This window comes from Nannospalax galili, unplaced genomic scaffold (genome assembly GCF_000622305.1).
Source record: "Nannospalax galili isolate Female #2095 unplaced genomic scaffold, S.galili_v1.0 scaffold75, whole genome shotgun sequence".
NCBI classification, from domain to species: Eukaryota; Metazoa; Chordata; class Mammalia; order Rodentia; family Spalacidae; genus Nannospalax; species Nannospalax galili.
Window position 1 is genome coordinate 8970887 of NW_008339433.1, and position 11929 is coordinate 8982815.

Here is an 11929-nt window from a genome sequence, read left to right on the forward strand (position 1 = left end):
GGCCTCTCCTTCCTTACATATTACCAAAAACTTTTACACTGGCAGTGGAAGACTTAAATGTTTTTCTGTTCTGATCAAAACTGTCTTTTTTTTTTTTTTTTTTTTTTTTTTTGATACAGGGTCTCCCTGTAGCCCCAGCTGGCCTGGCTCTCGCTATGTAGATCAGGCTGGCCTCAAACTCACAGAGATCCACCTGCCTCTGCCTCCCGAGTGCCTCTGCCTCCCAAGTACTGGGATTAAAGGCATACAATACCACACCAAGTTTTAAGGTTCTGGTTTTTCAGCAATTTTTTTGAGACAAAGTCTCACTAAGTTCTGGTTGGTCTGGAACTTGATACATAGAGCATTCTGACCTGGAACTCAGAGATCCACCTGCCTATGCTTCCCAATTGCTGGGGGAAAAAAGATGTGTACCATCATACTCAGCTATGATTTTGTTGTTTTTATACATGTATGTGTGCACGCATTTGTTTATGGAGAGCATATATACATGTATACATGTGTGTATAGAGGCCAGAGGACATCCTCAGAAATACTGTTCCCCTCCTTTAAGACAGGATGTTTCATTGGCCCGGAATTCACCAATTAGGCTAGACTGGCTGGCCAGAGAGCCCCAGAGACCCTCCTGTGTCTACCTCCCAAGCACATTTTTACATGGGTTCTGAGGATCAAACTCAGTTTCTCAAGTTCTCATGCTTGTGAGGGTAACTTTGCCAACTGAGCCATTTCCACAGCCCCTAGTGTATGTTTTTCTTATAGACTCTTACACTCATACTAGCGAACATTTGAAAACAAATACTTCATTTTTTTTAGTGTGAATTTCTAGGTTTTGACTTTAGAATAACTTGGTGGAGGGAAGGATAGGTCAGGAGGCTACCGAGGCCCCCCACCCAGCCTTTCTTTTCTGAATGTAATTCTTTTTAACGTTTTTTTATTAACATATGTAAATTATATACAATAATAGATTTTATTGTGGTAGTTTCTTCATGTATGTAGTGTATTTTGATCATATTCATCCACCGTTAAGCTCTCTTGTCCCCTCCCATTCCTGCTGATCCTCTTCCTCTTCTCAACTAGTCCTTTTTCTACTTTCTTGTCTTTATTTGGTGATCTAATGAGTTTGATTTAAGGTTATTTACAGGGCTTTGGGTGAAGGGTTATTTACAGGAGCTCACTAGCAGCTACACCGCTGAAGAAAATGCCTATCCCTTCCTCAGAATCCATTAACTGCCTATTGGAAGGAGTGGGACCTCATGAGACCCTCCCCTCAGCAACTGTTAACTGCTTATAAATCCTCATAAAGGGGTGGAGTCTTATGAGTCCCACCCCTATGATAGAATGTTGACAGGCCCAATTTTAGGTTGGTCTTATTCAGAAACTCACAACTGTGGAGAGTTCAAGGGTGTGGTGGCCTTGTCTTGCCCAGAAGATAAAATTCTACAGCTTACCACCTCTGCCTCACTCCAGATTTTACACGGTTTCTCCCTTTTCTTCTAAGATATTCCCTGAGCCTTGGAGCAGATGATATAGATATCCCATTTAGAGCTGACTGAATGCAATTCTTTAATTATCCAAAGGGATCCCTTGCTATTTAGTCATCCTGAGATTTTATTTTCTCTGGATTTGCTCCTGTAATTTTCTCTTGCAGGTTTTAGACTAGCCTCTTTCTTGTCCCTTATGAAGGCGGTTGATATTTCTGTACTGCTAACATATTTTCCTTTTCCTTCCCTCCTTCCTTCCCCCTTCCCTCCCTGCCTTTTTTCTTCCCTCCCTCCCTCCCTCCCTCCTTCCCTCCCTCCCTCTCCACCTCCTTCCTTCCTTCCCCTCTCTCTTTCTTTCTTTCTTTCTTTCTTTCTTTCTTTCTTTCTTTCTTTCTTTCTTTCTTTCTTTCATCAAGACAAGATCTCATCCTATAGCCAAGGCTATCCTGGACTCACTTCATAGCTCAGTCTGGCCTCAGACTGGAGGTAGTCCTCTTGCCTCAGCCTCCCAAGTACTGGGATTATAAGTTACTACATCCAACTTGGGACGCTTTCATTTGATGATACAGCTTTTGCTTTTCTGGTGTTTTAAGAGATTTGAGGAGGGGAGAATTGGAGGGGGAGGGGGAGACAAAGTTATAAGTGCATAGGCTGCCATCTTGATCTAATCTGACCAAAGTAGTTTTCTTGTGTCAACCTACTTACAGAAAGGAGAGAGACCAGGCTCACTCAGACAAGAAAGGGGAAAGGGCTTCATCCAGCATTGCCTTCTGATTTCTCAGGACTTGTAATAAAAATGCCTTACTACTAGGAAATCTCATATCTGGTTATCAGTGTTTCTGAGAGAACTGAAGCTGCAGCTAGCATGCAAAGTCTCTTAGGCAAAAGTAGAAAAAGGACCGAACAGTTAGAACAGAAATCTGGCCCCAAACACGCCCCTGTCTGTGGATTAATTATGAAAAGGGACTTTTTGGTTAAGCCAATTATGAAAAATAAATAAAAATATAGCATGTCTTTCTCTGCTGACAGTGGCATTCTTGCATAAGGGAGTAGGTCCTGGTTGACTAGCAGAGTAGAGGCCAAATTTCACCCCCCGCCCAAACATCCCTTGGTTAAGGTATATCCTACAGAGAACTATTATAGAGGCACATAGCCTTTCCTGGAGCTGATTAAGAAGCCCAGAAACAATGCCTCTGCCCTCTGAGGCTTCTCCCAACTCCAGGCACAAGGCTAAGATGGTGATCTGAAACTCAGAGAGCCTTTGCTAAAGTAAGCCTCCTATGACAGCAGCCTTTGTTATCCAGCATCCATACAGGCAAATCACTCAATGATTTCTTGCACAGACAGCAGCCCAGAACCACTCTTTCAACAATTGGGGGAGTCTGTTTTTAAACTTGAGCCTTCCTTACTGGAGATGCTAATAGAGTCACTCTTGGCACCTAGAGGAAAAAGCCTTCAATGTGAATAACACCAACAGCTGTCAGAGACCATCAACCATCAGCCTCTGTAGAAATTATACTCACAAGCTAGACACAATGCCTCTATCCACCTTGGTAGAATATCCACCACTACCACACTCACCCCTACAAATTACCTCATTCAGGCACCTGAACCAACTGTGAAGACGGCAAATACATCTATTTGTATATATTTTAATTTCTAAAAATTTATTTTTATTTTATGTGTCTGAGCATTTTACTAGTATGTATAAAAGTACACTACGTGTGTGCAAATGTGCGCAGAGGCCAGAAGAAGATGTCAGATCCCCTGGAACTGGAATTACAGGCAGTTGTTAGCTGCCATGTGGGTGCTGGGAACTGAACCCTGGTCCTCTGTAAGAGCAGCCAGTGCTCTTATCTGCTGAGCTATCTCTCCAGCCCCATCTATTTATATTTTTAAACAAAAATGAGATTATTCAGTAGCTATTGGGTGTCAACTTGTTTTATTTTCAACTTAGAGTATCAAAGGTAACTTTTCAGATGGATACATATAGTACTATCACTTTCCTGTTTTGAATTTTATTTATTTTTTTGTTTTGTTTTGTTCAAGACAGGGCCTCCCTGTAGCCCCAGCTGGCCTGGCACTCCCCATGTAAATCAGGCTGGACTTGATCTCACAGAGATCTACCTGCCTCTGCCTCCTAAGTGTTGAGACTAAAGGTGTGCCCACCATGCCCAGCTTGAATTTTATGTCTTAATTAGCTTACCAAGTATCAGGTTCCCTCATGGTTTTTTTATATGTCACACCCTTTTCTCTCTGACATCCTCCTGTCTCGCTTGCCCACTTACACTGTTCCACCCCTATTATTCCCCAGTCCTTGTTCCTATCACATGTGTTCTACTACCCCACCCTTAAAGCCTCTTTTTCCTCCTCTCATGGCCTCCTTCTGGTTTCCTAGGACATTCTTTTCTTTTTAAGGGTCATATTAGTGTCCAATTGCATGGATATACTGTAATTTGCTTGTGCTTTATTACTTTCCCTCTAGTTCTCTTCACTTCATCCTCTCAACAGAATTACAGCAATTTTTGGATAAACTATTACATTTACATTATTATCATTATTATGAGCCTGTGTAAATCATTAAGTCCTGAGACAGGCATGCTGATGCATGTCTGTAATCCCAGTACTCAATGGGCTGAGGCAAGAACATTGCTGCAAGTCTGAGGCTAACCTGGGACACATAGTGAGATACTGCCTCAAAAAGCTTAATAATAATAACCGGGCATCGTGGTGCCCGCTTTTAATCCCAGCACTTGGGAGGCAGAGGCAGGCAGATCTTTGTGAGTTTGAGGCCAGCCTGGTCTACATAGCAAATTCCAGGCCAGCTGCGGCTACAGGGAGACCCTGTCTCAAATAAAAGACCAAAAAAACTGGACAATAATAATAATAATAACTAGTGAGTCAAGTACTGTGATTTTTGTTTTTTGTGACATAGGATCTCATGTAGCCCAGGTTGGCCTTGAACTCACTATGTAGCCAAGGAGAACCTTGAACTTCTGATTTCCCTACCACTTTTCTGGAGTTATGGGACTACAGGCGTGCGCCACCATCTGTGACCTCCCCTTTTCATTTGTTTAGTTTTTAAATGATATTCTGTGAAGTGATGGCCCACACAATTATCCATGGCAGCCCTGTCTGTTCATATGGCTTAGTCATCCTATGCTATCCATCAGAATTTCAGTATATTTTATAAACCTAAATTTATTAATTTGTTCATTTCCCCTAGAACCTTCTGTCAATTTACTCGAATCTCCTCAGTCAGAATTTCTGCTTCCTGAATGCCATGCCTTCTTGCTTTATTCTCTAGTCCTGCTGGAGAATGTCCTGTGGTTGCTTCCTGAGAAAGAATGCAAGCAAAGGGAAAATGTTTGAGCCCTCCATGTTTGAAAATGTATTTCCACCCTAACACTCGATAAGTTGGCTGAATATAGAATTGTATGTTGGAAATTATACCCACTACAAATTTTGTTTTAATATTTTTGTCTGTCTGTCTGTCTAGAGACAGGGTCTCCCTGTAACCCCAGCTGGCCTGGAACTTGCTATGTAGACCAGGCTGACCTCAATCTCACAGAGATCTGCCTGCCTCTGCTGGGACTAAAGGCATGTCCCACCACACCCCACACTACTCCCACTACAAACTTAAAAGGCAAGGCTCCACTGCCTTTCATCTTTACTGATTTTTTTTATTATGTTTATGTGTATGAGTGTATTACCTGTGTGTATGTGAGTGCACCTGTGTCGTGCAGTGCTGCAGAGGTCAGAAGAGGCCTTCAGATTCCCCTGGAACTGGAGTTAAAGATGGTCTGTAGCCGCCATGTGGGTGCTGGGACTCGAACCCAGGTCCTCTGCAAGAGCAATCAGTGCTCTTAACCGCTGAGCCATCTCTCCAGCCCCTGATTTTTTTTATTTACTTATTTATTTATATTTTTGGAGACAGTTTCATGTATCCTAGACTGGCCCTGAACTCTTAAACTTCTGATCCTCCTGCCTCCATTTTTTTCAGTGCTGTGACTACAGGCCGTACCACCACACCCACCTGGAGATTTTGTAAGTATCAAATCTTTTTGTTTTTTAAAAAGATTTATGTAGCCGGGTGCGGTGGCACACACCTTTAATCCTAGCAGAGGCAGGCAGATCTCTGTGAGTTTGAGACCAGCCTGGTCTACATAGTGAGCTCCAGGTCAACTGGGGCTACAGGAAGACCCTGTCTCAAAAAGACAAAAAAATTATGTGTATGAGTGTTTTGCATGCATGTATATAAGTGCACCCATGTTGTGCGATGCCCATAAAGGCTATAAGAGGGCATTGGATGCCCTGGAGCTGGAGTTACCAACAATTGTTAGCTGCCATATGGGTGCTGGGAACCAAATCTGGGTTCTCTGCTAGAGCAGCCAGTACTCTTAATTGCTGAGTCATCTCTCCCACCCCTAAGTATCAAATCTTATTATCAAGAAACAACTGGGTCAGCAAGATGGCTCCGTATGTAAAAGGTACTTGCTGAGCAATCCTGACAACTTGAGTTTGATTCCAGGAACGCACAAAAAAGTGGAAGGAGAGAATAGTCTCCATAGAGTTGTTCTCTGGCATCTACACACGTGCCATGGCAAGTAAGCCCCAATAATAATAATAATAATAATAATAATAATAATAAATTTTTTAAAACCAGCTATCATAAGGCTGTTATTTTTGTGGTTTTATTTTTAAAAATCTTGCTATGTATCTCAGCTTGGACTTGAGCTTGTTATGTAGCCCAGGCTGGCAGTGAGCTTTCAATTCTGTCTCAGCCTCCTGAGTGCTAGGAGTACAGGCATGTGCCACTAGTCATGGCTTATCATGAAATCTTTTTATTTTTGGTAATGGAGATTGAACCGAGGACCTTGAACATGCTAGGCAAGCACACTATCAGCAAGCTATGTCCCAATCATTATCATGAGATTCTTAGACTAGATCCTTGCAGTTCTTTTTATATATGGCTTCCTAAAAAAGGGAAACTGGACACTGGGCATGATGGGCCATACATGTAATCTGAACTCTTGGAAGGTTGAGGCAGGACAATCTCAAGTTCAAGGCAAATGTCAAAAAAGGGAGGGGACTCATATGTACACAGTTTCATGAGTGTTTTTTATACTTCACCATTAATCACAAACAAATTTGCCTCTCATTAAATATTCTCCACTGTTGGAGATATTTTTGCTCTTTATAAAGTTTCACTGTTTTGAATTATTTTTCTTTTTTGTGCTGATCTTTACTGATTTTTTTAAGAAGTTCAATGTCATTCTTACTCCTGATTTCTTGTATGGAAGCTTTTCCTCTTTGCCCCTTCTAGAAGCCTTTAAGGTCTGCTACTCAACTCTACTGCTCTGAAATTTCAGTTATGTCTTTATAGAAGTGTTCTTCTCACTTCTGTTCCATGTTTTTTTAAAAAAATATTTATTATTTTTATCTTATGTGTATGAGTGTATTGACTGCATGTATGTGAGTATACCCATGTCGTGCAATGCTGCGGAGGTCAGAAGAGGGCTTCATATTCCCCTGGAACTGGAGTTAAGGATGGTTCATAGCCACCATGTGGGTGCTGGGAATCGAACCCAGGTCCTCTGCAAGAGCAGTCAGTGTTCTTAACCGCTGAACCATCTCTCCAGCCCCCTGTTCTGTTTTATGAATGTAACATTGACTGTCATTTCTCTGAGAATGCTAATCTGGCTAGAAGCGAGGTGATTGTGTTTCCTTTTTATGTCTGCTCCCTGTATTGTATCTATTTTATCCAAGTTCCCCTTTTCTGATTTGCTGGTTTGGCCTCCCACTTTCACATTGGAACTGTCCTTGAATTGTTTCAAATCTTTGGTGAATCATTTATATTTAATAGTAAGGGCCTAAAAAGCTGACTGGAAGTTCATTCTTCCAGAGGGAAGGATTGGGCTTTGTTGTATAGAAAGATGGCTTTTTAATTTAGGTATCAGCAGTCATTTCTCTGAAACAGTCCAATAATGCACAGGATAGTTTTTTCTCTTCTCTTCTCTTCTCTTCTCTTCTCTTCTCTTCTCTTCTCTTCTCTTTCTTCTCTCCTCTTCTCTCCTCTTCTCTTCTCTTCTCTTCCCTCCCCTCTACTCCCCTTGACCTCCCTCCCTCTCTCCATTCCCTCCCTTCCTTCCCTCCCTCTCTCCATTCCCTCCCTTCCTTCCCTCCCTCCCCCTTCCTTCCTTCCTTCCTTCCTTCCTTCCTTCCTTCCTTCTTTGTGTGTGTGCATATTCATGTATGTGTGTGCATGTGGAGGCCAGAGGTCTACCTCAAGTGTAGTTCCTCAGTTGCTGTCCACATTGTTTTTGAGACAGGGTCTCTCTAGCTCAAAACTCATCAATTAGGCTAGGCTGGTTGACAGTAAGTCCTAGGGATCTGCCTATCTCCACTTCCCCAGAACTGGGATTATGAAGTGCCTATCACCACACCAGCTTTTTTTTTTTGACAGGCTATCATTGTGCAGTCCCAACAGGCCTCAAACTCACAGAGATCTGCCTGCCTCTGCTTCCCAAATAAATGTCTGCATCACCATGCCTGGCAGGCCTAAGCTGACTTTTAAATGTGGGTTCTTGGGAAGGAACTCAGGCCCTCATGCTTTCCCAGAAAGCACTTTACCAACTGAGCCATCTCCCCTAGTTTTATTCATTTTCTTTCTTTTTTCTCTTCTTTTTAATATTTATTTACTTACATTTGTAAGATTTATTAGTGTGTCTGTGTGAATTTGTGTGCATGTGTGTATGGGTGTGTGCACTGTCTCCCCCTCCCCTTGGAGGTGGAGTCACCTCCAAGCTGTGTGTGAGATGCTTGTTACGTGGGTGCTAGGATCTGAACTCCAGTCCTCCTGGGCGCTAGCTGCTAAGCCTTCTCTGTAACTACTATATTAATTTACTTTTTTGTTGAGATGAGGTATCATGCCCAGATTGGCTTCAAACTCCTATGTAGCCAAAGATGTCCCTGAACGTTTGATCCTCCTGCTTCTACCTCCCAAGTGTCAGAATTGTGGCATGCACCACAAGGCCAGGTTTATGGGGTCCTGGGGATCAAACCCAGGACTTTGTTTCTGTTCGGCAAGCACTCTGCCCCCTGAGTTACATCCCCAGCTGTGCTCTATAGTGTTTGTTGTCAGCTTGACACACCTGGGTTGAGGGAGCCTCAACTGGAGAATTGTCTCCATGGGACTGGCCTGTGGCCATGTCCATGGGACATTTTCTTGATTGTTGAGTGATGTGCGAGGACCCAGCCCACTGTGGGCAGTGCCACCCCTGGGCAGGTGGGCCTGTGTTGTGTAAGAAAGCAGGTTGAGCATGGGCCAAAGGAGCAAGCATCTCCATTGCCCCTATTTGTCTCCATGCCTATAGCCGCCATGGTTCACTTTCACTGGTATTTATTTGTATAATTATATATAATGACAAGTTTCATTATGACATTTTCATACATGTAGTTTGATTATAATCATCGCTTACCCTTTCTTGTCCTCTTCCCATTCCAGTCAATCCCCTTCCTCTTGCTAAACAGTGTCCCTTCTACTGCCATGTCATTTTAAATGATCCAAAGCCAATGAGTTTACTGAGGGTTGTTTGCATGAGCATGGGTGATGGGTTGTTTACAGGAGCATGAGCATCTTACCAGTGGCTACGCAACTGAAAAAAAGGTTCTACCAGCAAGCAGCAACTGCCAGTGGCTACTCACGGAAGGCTGGGCCCCGGGAATGCTTCTCCCATTTTCATCTATTTGCTTTTTAGTCTGTTTTTATTTTTTATTTTATTTTTTTATTGAGCTTTTAAAATTTCATACAGTATTTACCACTCACATCCAGACCCCTTCCCCCATCCATGCCTACCCCCCGTTTTTATTTTTTAAAACTTTATTTAATCTGTATTTTATGTGTATGAGTATTTTGCCTGCGTGTATAAGTGTACTACAAGTGTTCAGTGCCTTAGGAGGCCAGAGAAGAGTGTTGGATCCCCTGGAATCTAGAGTTATGGTCGGTGTTAATCACCATGTGGGTGCTGGGAACTGAACCCAGGTTCTCTGCAAGAGCAGCCAGTGCTCTTAACTGCGGAGCCATCTCTCCAGCTCCTTAGTCTGTTTTAATTTTTGTTTGTTTTTTGTTTTGTTTTGTTTTGTTTTTTGTTCTTTTTGAGACAGGTTCTCCCTATAGTCCCAGTTGACCTGGAACTCACTATGTAGACCAGGCTGCCCTCAAACTCACAGTGATCCGCCTGCCTCTGCTTTCCAAGTGTTGAGATTAAAGTCGGGTGCCACCACGCCTGGCCTTAGTCTGTTTTTAAAACTTAAAAAAATCTTTTTGACATATAACGTACAGAAAGAGAGAAATCATAAGTGCACTATTCAATGAATTTTTACGAACAAAACCAGCTATACATTGATCATTCAAACATCTCTGACTCAGTTTCTACAAATAATAAATTTCTTTTGCTAGGGCAACATAGATAAAGCACCTAGAATAATGCACAGCATACTATGAATGCTTCAACTCATGCTAGTTAATCTTCCATCACCTCACTTCATAAATTGTGCTTCCTGGTTTCACGGGTGGTAAAATCTATGGTTTGGTTTTTCCTTTTCCATTTATTCCTGTTAGTTTTCTAAGACAGGGTCTCAATATATAACTTAGCCTGACCCCTAAACTCACAGTAATTCCCTCATAGCCTCAGCCTCCCAAGTATTAGAATTACAGACATAAGCCACTATTTGTAACCTTTACCTTATTGTGTTCGGTGGTTTCTGTGTTTCTCTATTCTGTTACAATTTGGAATGGGGAGAGTAGGGGGTCAATCGAAGGCCTAACAAATGCTAAACAAGTGTTCTAAAACTGAGTCATACCTCAGGTTCAGTATTTAAATAAATCAAAGCAAACAATTCTTTGAGTACAGAGGGAACAAAAAAGAATTTTCTAAACATAGTAAAGAGCATCAAAAAGCCATCAGGATGGATAGGTAATGTGAAAGGAATACATGGAGAAGGATAAAGGAAGGATAAAGCTGCCAGCAAGCATTAGAGTCAAGTTGTGTCTGTCCTGTACGTTAGAGTAGTGGGACCTGTCTGTAACCCTAGTCTGTGGGAGGGTGAAGCAGGAGGATCACAACTTCAAAGACAGCCTGAGCTACATAGCAAAACCCTATCTGGAAGAGAGAGAAAAAACAAGTTCTTTCCTGTAAAATTCAGGAAGAATAGTGACACAAATACTCACTATTCTGTCTTGAAGACTCTGAAATGCATTAAGACAAGAAAATGAAATCAACTCTCCGCATCTAGAAGACTGCAGAAGAAGAAAATTGTAACTATTTGCAGTGATATGATTATAAGCACTTAAAAATCCAAGAAATTCAATTTTAAAACATTAAAAGTAACAATTCCATGGAGTGGGCATCTGTTGTTTAGATTTGCCCAGCATTTCTTCCTGCTGGCTTCCTCTGGAAATCTCAGACAGGAAGTTTCCTCTCGTTTCACCTCACAGCTAGGCACCTACCCCAGGATGGACTAACTACAATAGCAAATGCTCCCAGACACAGTGACAGCTTCGAGGGAGAGACAAGAGATCAAGGCCTGAGATATGACTTGCTTTGGAGTTTTCCCAATCAGAATAGAGAAGTTGTCTTCTTTTGTGTTTGGATTTGTTTTATGTTTGTTTGTTTTGAGACAGTGTCATGTAGCCCAGTTGTGTAGCCAAAGCTGACCTTGAACAGCTGATCTTCCTGTTTCTACCTCCCCGATGCTGGCATGTGGCAACATACTGGCTTTTTCTTAAGCTTTTGACCTGTAACTGTGACCCAAAAGAAGTTGGAAGCCATGTGGTGTGCAGCATGTAGAAGAGTCTTAGAGAATGAGGCCATATAGAGAGCAGCTGGGATGAGAGAGAAGAGATAGAGCAAGAACCTAGATAGTACTGGAGTTCCTGGATCTGCTTGGGACTGGGTTCAGCCCTGCCCAGATATATAACCAAGTAAACTCCATTTTCTTCTTAAGTTTATTCCGATTGGGGTATTGGCACTTGTAAAATACAGAGTCTCAAATACAAGTTGAACGTGAGGTTATTAGACTCTCATTTTGAGTATTATAAAATACTTCCCAGTTTTTTAAAAATAGCTTTTTTATTAATTATTTGAGAATTTCACATAATGTATTTTGATAATATTCACCCCACCTCCGCATCTCCTCCCAGATCTGTTCCCACCTACCTATTCACTGAACTTCGTATCTGTTTTTTATGTGTATGAGTGTACTGCCTGCATGTATGTAAGTGCACTGGTGTCATATAATGCCTGTGGAGGTCAAAAAAGGGTATCAAATCCCCTGGAATTGGAGTTACCAACAGTTATTAGCTTCCATGTGGGTGTTGGGAATCTAACCTGGGTCCTCTGCAAGAGCAGACAGTGCTCTCAACTGCTGAACCATCTCTCCAGTCC

The 11929-nt window shown here is 42.1% G+C and overlaps 1 protein-coding gene across 1 annotated transcript in view; it reads left to right on the forward strand.

Annotated features, from left to right (window-relative positions):
• Positions 1–5509: 5509 nt before the first annotated feature.
• The window catches only part of Cul4b (cullin 4B), a 62703-nt gene continuing 56283 nt past the window's right edge, over positions 5510–11929 (forward strand). The window contains exon 1 of the mRNA XM_029563970.1: positions 5510–5528. The gene's annotated coding sequence lies outside the window, so the exon portion shown is untranslated. The remainder of the gene's footprint in view (positions 5529–11929) is intronic.